Source organism: Lygodium microphyllum, chromosome 11 (assembly GCF_053477565.2).
Source record: "Lygodium microphyllum isolate KBCC chromosome 11, Lygodium_microphyllum_v1.1.10, whole genome shotgun sequence".
NCBI lineage: Eukaryota > Viridiplantae > Streptophyta > Polypodiopsida > Schizaeales > Lygodiaceae > Lygodium > Lygodium microphyllum.
Genome location: NC_141145.1, coordinates 2,340,625 through 2,347,942, shown reverse-complemented (window position 1 = coordinate 2,347,942; position 7,318 = coordinate 2,340,625). Strand labels below are relative to the sequence as shown.

Below are 7,318 nucleotides of genomic sequence, written 5' to 3'. Positions count from 1 at the left end.
TCCTTTTCCATCTTCTTTCTGCTTTTTCATTCATTCTTCTGCCTTCTCAGCTTGGAGTTAACAGGTGGCTACATAGTGTGACACATAAAAGGGATATGTAGGTTTGAAGAGGGTGGATGTCGTGATGTTTGTATCCACTTATGAAAAACCTAGGAAAAAGGACATGAGTTAGATGTTTTGAGTAGTCAAAGCTAGCGACACTATCCATATATTTCGATTTGGCTAGTGATATTGATTATATCGATGATCTAAGTTATATGAATAAGAGTTCATGCATGAAGGGCCCAATTTTTTTTAGGGTAAAATGGGTGGCATTGTTAGACTAATGAGTACATGCTGTTAGCATTGTTTTTTAGTACCTTTACATATTTTGAAGGATAGAAGGAATGATTATTGATCAATATATATGAGAAAGGTGCTGCATGGATTTCTTGAGAACACCTCCATACATGATCCAATGGATGTAAGTTGTGTGGCCATAAGCAAGGTGAATGATAACATGGTCAAGGATGGGGAAAATCTTAACCTTCATTGAAATATGCTTGATTGGTGAATGATACTTGACTTGGAGAAAAAGAAAGAGGAGAAAAATAAGTATTTAATATATACTTACATCCATTGTGGGAAAAATAAGGATATTTCTTGCATGCTTTCAAGAACACAGAGGAGGGTGGGGGTGCAACATGCATTCTGGTAAAGGTGGATCTTCATGTAGGGGAATAGGGGAATGCTATTATGCAAAAGAGCAGCTAGTGTGTCTCCCCTCCTATCCTTCTTTTTGGGTATTCCCTATAATACATTAGAACACACCTTGCTAAGGAGGCCAATGCTACAAGGAAACGAGGGGAGCATCAGTTCAATGGAATCTTGGTTGTCCTCAAGAAGACTATGAAGTTTAACGGCCTACCAAGGTTTTACTAGGGTTTCAACAATTCTTGTCTTGAAATCATTGTGTATACCATGACCACTACTTTGGACTATGTGACTCTCTAAAGCTAGATGTGCTTGTTGAAAATATTCAATTTTTGGAGCCTCTTATAACTCTAGTTGTGTTGATGGATATCGACTACCTACATGAAAAGGATGGTATTCTTATGTGTGCTCTTAAGCAAAGAAGAATTCTATTGAGAAAAGAAAAGCTTGTAAATTCTAGCAAAGTGCCTGACCAAACAATGTACCAGTACATATTGGCATAAGAAAGCATAACCATGCACGAAGTTTAATTATAGCTTTAAAAATGTGAAACCAAGTGATAAGAAGCTTGCAATTCAGTTGCACACCTTTTTAATACTGGAAGGTTCAACTAGAGATGTGAAGCAATTAGTTCAATAATATTCCTCCCACCAATTCAGGTACTTTTCCAGCTTTTCTTGAAGAATATTGAACATTTCATCAAAGCCCTATAAGATAGCACAAATAAGTATCAAGAAAGACTTGCACAAGGAATAGAAAGAGGCTCAATAGTGTCTCTATGCACATATATATGCTTTCTCATTATCCAATCTACTAGACAACTTTCTCATTGCCTAAAAGAGCTCATGTTTAAAATCTAGAAACGATCAGTTTTGGAATGGATCCAATAATCAGCACCTTGGAATCATATGAGCTAAAAAAACCAATATCACTAAAACCCAGCCAAGTAAGGTGAGAGCAAGGACTCAAGGGCAATGGCCCTTCCAACACTTTTCTTCGTTGTTCTGCCACATTGAATATTGTGAATTGCATCACATGAAATGAATACACAATCAGAGAAAAAGAATCATGCAATTTGATCACAAACCAAGACAACAATTATTTGCAATATTATAAGGTGCATCTACCTACTAGTCACAAGACAAGGGAGAGCTTGCATGTAGAACAATAGGGAGAAGCTCCTTCTCACCTGCCATGGTGACCACTGGTCCTACCAAAGACAGCAAGGAATTCTGCAACATACAAATGACAATAGTGAATAACAATCAAGCCAAGTCACAAGTAGCTTTATTCAAGATCATATTCATACTTCAGACTTTGAAAATGAGGCACCACCTACAAACCACCTTCAAAAAATAGTCGGAGGTGGTTGAGACTAGTTGAGACAGCTACCCATCCACATCCAAGAGCTAATGCCTGTAAAATATTACACGGCGCAGTGAACAGAATCTGAGAAAGAGATAGAGAGTATACAACAGATAAGAGAAGAATCAGTAAATTCTTTAACTCCAAACAACTGATTCAAAGATGGCTCTGTCCACCCGTGCGCTTCCACTGTGTGAAGCTTAGATGGCAATCTAGACAGAAGATAGGTGAAGAGCTTAAGGCTAGCTGGAACAACAACTCTGACTGGGTGAAAGATGAGTGAGAGATGGCTATGAAGGGGTTTAGCTTTTATAGCCCGCGAAGGTCGTTAGGCCGGCCTCTTGACCTACCATATGAGCCTCCACTAGTCGGCCAGGGAATATTCCCTTTACCATCGGGCCGGGGGCGCTGCCCCTGGACCCCCGCCAAGGGGGCCGCTGGCCCCCTGGGACCCCCCAGCCAAGGGCTGCTTCCGTGGCCCCCACACCCCACAATAGGGGCCCCTTTTAACTCCCTTACACCACAACTCGATGCAATGCGCCTTGAGTTGCTACCAGCTTAACCACTCTGTCTAACCCACAGATTAGACCCACAACAGTCCCCTTTTTGCCATCCGGTCACATAGACCTCTACTGATATACAAGTCAGGACTCAACCAATGCCTGGGCTCACATTTGGCTTCTCCTCATAATGGGGGCCTTACAGCTTTGAGCACCATGGATCATTGGTAGCACCTAATGAGGGTGGGGCATTGATCATATCTAACAATGCCTTGCCTCCTCCTTTGTTGCAAGCCGCATTGATCACTGAATCATTACCAAGAAAACTTATCATTCCATCATTCATTTATGAGAAGCACAGTAGACATACTGCACAAAAAGTTAATTGAAATGTAATGGGCGGACCTCACTATTGTTTGCCCAGCTACTTAAAGGCAGATAAAGTATGGTACTTGGATTCTTTTCCCCATTCCTATGAGATGCAAAAATGCAGCCACTATCATTCATAGCAGCCACTTTGAAGCCAAAATAGTCTATCATTGAGGACATAGGAACCCCTTTCCCTGCATCATGAAACTCCACCTACAAATCACCAAGCAAAATCAATGGTGCAATAGAGCCTGGTTTGACTATTGTGATCAATGATCATCACGCATCTGATTATGAGAACATTGCAAGGGAGAAAGCACCTCTATGTGTGACAGCTCTTCATTCTAACAATTGGTGATGCTGCCTATGAGATTGTAAAAAAGAAAATGGGGCTTGCATGAACTAGGCATAGTAGAGCAAGGCTGAAAAGGAGTTTGTAATGCATGCACTAGGTGTCCACCTATAGTGACTCCAGATGAGAAGCTTATGTTTTTATTCTAGAGCAGAGCCTCAGCTTTAATAGAGAATGATTGCTGGAGCCTGTCATGACCTTTGTTCATTTCCTTCTTTCTTAAATCAGAATGTGAAGGAGAATTGGGTCTTCTATCAGGTGAAGATCCACCTTCTTCCTCACTATGAAGCTGCTCTCCATCCTCCCCATCATCACTGAAGTGTAGCATCACTTCTCTATCAATAACTAAAGGCAAACTAGCATCACTACCATGTAGGGTCATGTGAGATGGAACAACAAGTTTCCAAATACCAAATTTTCCATTCAAGTCACCAATGGCTAAAGCATTTCCTTTCAGTCTCCACACTAAGCTGCATATTTGAGATTCAAACTTCTGGTAGTATATGTCTTGCATGTTATCCACATCCCATATGATGACCTGATTGTCACCTCATGTAGTTGAAAGGTATTTGCCATTTGGTGACCAGGCTAATCAGCCAACTGAAGCTGAATGCCCACCTCTAAAGACCTTTTCACTGTATTCCGATCATACATAGTCACATCCATGCCATTTTTTGTGCCAAGAACTACCAAGACATCTCCCTTTGGATGCCAAGAAGTTTCATTCCTCCTAGGGTGCAGCATGGTATAGTGTGTGGATTTTCTAATGCCAAAAACTCATTGTTGGGGAAAGAGCCTATGGAACTAAAGGAAATGGCATGGATGGGCAAAGTAAAGTGAGTAAGTGCTTTGGAACTCTCCATATGAGAAAAACAAAGAGGAAGGATATGAGAAAAACTCACTCTGCAGCTCGATCTCTGCAATGGACAAGGGCTATCTTGAGTTAAACAAATTGGTTAACATAATAAAAATTAATGTGATCCTGTGTCTAAGGCTCTGAGCCATGAACTCATGCCATGGTAAAATTCATGCAATCATGTATTAGTTTGAAGGTGTAAAGAGACAAAAGAATGAAATTGTGATTGCTAGAGGAGATCTCATGCCATGTAGAGTCTCTGAATAAATCTATGTTGTAAATAGAAATCTTCACAGAGAAGCATTTAGTTCCACAAAACAAGAACTTGAATGAAATGTTGCAATGTATGATTTCATTTAGAGAGTAAAGAGTGAGACTACGAGTGTTGGGAAACATCTGGTGCAACATTGTGTCCACAAAAGAACTTTGCATAGATTTCCAAAAAACAAGCATTTTATGAGTGAAATGTTGCAATGCATGAAATCATTTCTCTCGTGTAGCATTATGTCCATACATAATTTTGCATATACTTCTAGAAAACAAACATTTTATGAATCAAATGTTGCTATGCCTAAAAGCACTCAGAGAGTAAAGAGCGAAATAGTCATAGTTGGTAAACATCTAATGCAACATAACGTAGTTCCAAAATTTGCATGCTGTGAATATAGATCTACATGTGTTTCCACAAAATGAAGTTTTGCGAAGGAAAGATATAGAATGAGCATAGTTCTTCTGAATTTCCATTAGAGCTTCATAAAAAAAACTACAGGGCGATGATGGAAAAAAAAAACTAGATAGGAGAAGAGATTGACTAAGTGATTGAGGGAACTAGAAGCAAAGGTGAGGCCAAAGGGAGAGAGGGGAAGGGAGGTGATGGCGGAGAGATGGTGGGAGAGGCACTGAGAAGAGAGAGGCAAGTGGGCAAGTGAGGAGGAGGAGGGAGGGAGGAGAAGGAGGAGGAGGCCATCCCTGAAAGAACATGAGGGCATGAGAGGTGGTCCTGATTAGCTGCTACTAGCCTTCTCTGTCCCATGCAATGCACGGGTTGCCATCACCCCTATTGCCCAGTTTTATTTCCACCTCCAACATTACGACGGCCTTATTTCCCACCCTTGTTGCTCCTCCTCCCACTCTGCTAAAGCCATTTCCTTTCCAGTTCTTTGCCATAGCTAGTATGACTCCCCTTCTCTCTCTCTCTCTCTCTCTCTCTCTCTCTCTCTAGTGTTGCTATTAGCATGGAATTCTCATTTGTTGGGAATTTCCCATACAACACCAATGTATGCTACCCTTTTTCCTTTTATTATTATTTTTTCTTTAAATGAAATGTGTGTTGGTTGTATTAAAAGTAAAAGGTAATTGCATCAAAAGGGTGAATCCAACGGAGAAGGATTGGGAGTTCACAGTTTTCTAGGCATGCAAGAAAGCCAACATAGCTTCCATCAATTTATTACAACATGGCTAGTATTAGGTGGAGTGGAACTTGTTTGACTATGACAAGAGGGAGGTTGCATCTTCTTGCTCGAAGACTAATCTCCAATATTCTTCACAACGTTTAAGCTAAAAATGCCATTCTTGATGGACGACAAATTTTCTAATTTCAAGTGGAGCTTCCTCTTCTTCCTCTTCTTCCTTTTCTTTATTTTATCCAGGCTGTAAGTTCTTTGCCAATTTCATTTAGAAGAAAACCATTGAAGATATTGTTAGCTATATATAGTTTGTCTATATATAGCGCCCTTGGTTCCCTCTATATATTCCTATCATGTATGCTCAGTTGACACACTTTTGGGGTTCCACTTCCGATGTCTCGTCTCTCTCTTCTCCTCTCTCTTCCTCCGTTCCTTGTCTCCCTCGTGCAATGTTCAACATGGTATCAGAGCGAGGTTTCCTCTCTCTTCTCTCTCATGCCTGGAGCATCCTACGGTGAAGGAGTAGTGTTTCTTCCTCTCTCTCTCTATCCATCATCCATCCTCTTTCCTCTCCTTCTCGCCCTCCTCTGTCTCTGACCCCTGCCCTGTCCTCTCGCCATGGCCCCAGACGGCGACACCTCCCAGCATCGTCACAGCCACGAGGAGGAGGACGATGCCCACCTCGACGAGCCCCCCCCTCCACCACGCCAACGTAGACCTGGTTGCACCTTGAATTAGAGTGCGAGAACCCTCTTAGCACACGTGTGTCTTGGCATCGCAGAATTGAAATGAGTCGACGCATCGACATTGGTTGCGTGGATGTGATCGGTTGCCATCAATGCTCGTCTGACTTTACCATGCTCGCCAAGTCCCTGTCAAGCCACCTAATTCTTGTCTGATTCACTATGCTGGCCAAGGCCCTGTCGGCCGGTGGCGCTGCCTACTTTGAGCTGAAAGGGCACCTTGTGTGCAGTGCCCTCTGTGCATCCAGTCCCCTGCGCAGTAGGAGACACAAGCAGCGACTCTGGGACACTCTCCCAAAGAGGTTGTCATTTACTGCTGGCAGACGCTCTGATGTAGCACTGCTTCTATGCTCAGCGAAAGGTTCGTCATTGTTTCACTGGAAGATTGCTGGCATTGGACGATGAAAAGCTATGGATGGATTTCTTTAGGGCGCAGATGGTGAGGCTACTGCCAATGATTATGCGGAGCCAGGCAACGGCATCCATCAGAGGAAGAGCTTTTTGTGCTTTGGAATTTGACTCAAGAAATAGAGCCCTTGGATGCCTCACGAGTAAGTGAAGATGTATTCAGTGATAGTAAAGATGCCATGAAGAGGACCATCTCAGGCATGCTAGGCTTGCTTCCTTCTGATAGATTCCAGGTAACCATTGAGACTACACATGGGGAACTTGAAAAGCTGTTGATCTCTTCAGTTATGACTGGGTATACATTGCGAAATGCTGAGTATCGAGTCTGCCTGCAAAGAAGTTTCGGGCTTCCAGATGCAGGATATGAAGCAAGCATGGTGCAAGACTACAAGATAGAGATGTTCCACCTCCTCTCCCTCGATCGCCATGCAAGCTCCATAAATAATAAAAATGAGAAGAGGAGGAGGAGGAGAAAGAGGAGGGTGAAGCAAGAGCTTCTCTACCTCTCTCTCTCTCTTTCTCTCTCTCTCTCTCTCTCCAGCTCTCTCTCAAGTAAGAAGTAAGAAAGGAGCTCACAAGATTGCACACCATAAGAATGAGCTTATCCATTCACTTTCCAATTTTTA

The 7,318-nt window shown here is 42.3% G+C and overlaps 1 pseudogene; it reads right to left on the bottom strand.

Annotated features, from left to right (window-relative positions):
* Window positions 1–1,325: 1,325 nt before the first annotated feature.
* On the bottom strand, window positions 1,326–6,343 carry LOC148028487 (protein ENHANCER OF LHP1 1-like; annotated as a pseudogene).
* Between the last annotated feature and the right edge of the window lie 975 nt (window positions 6,344–7,318).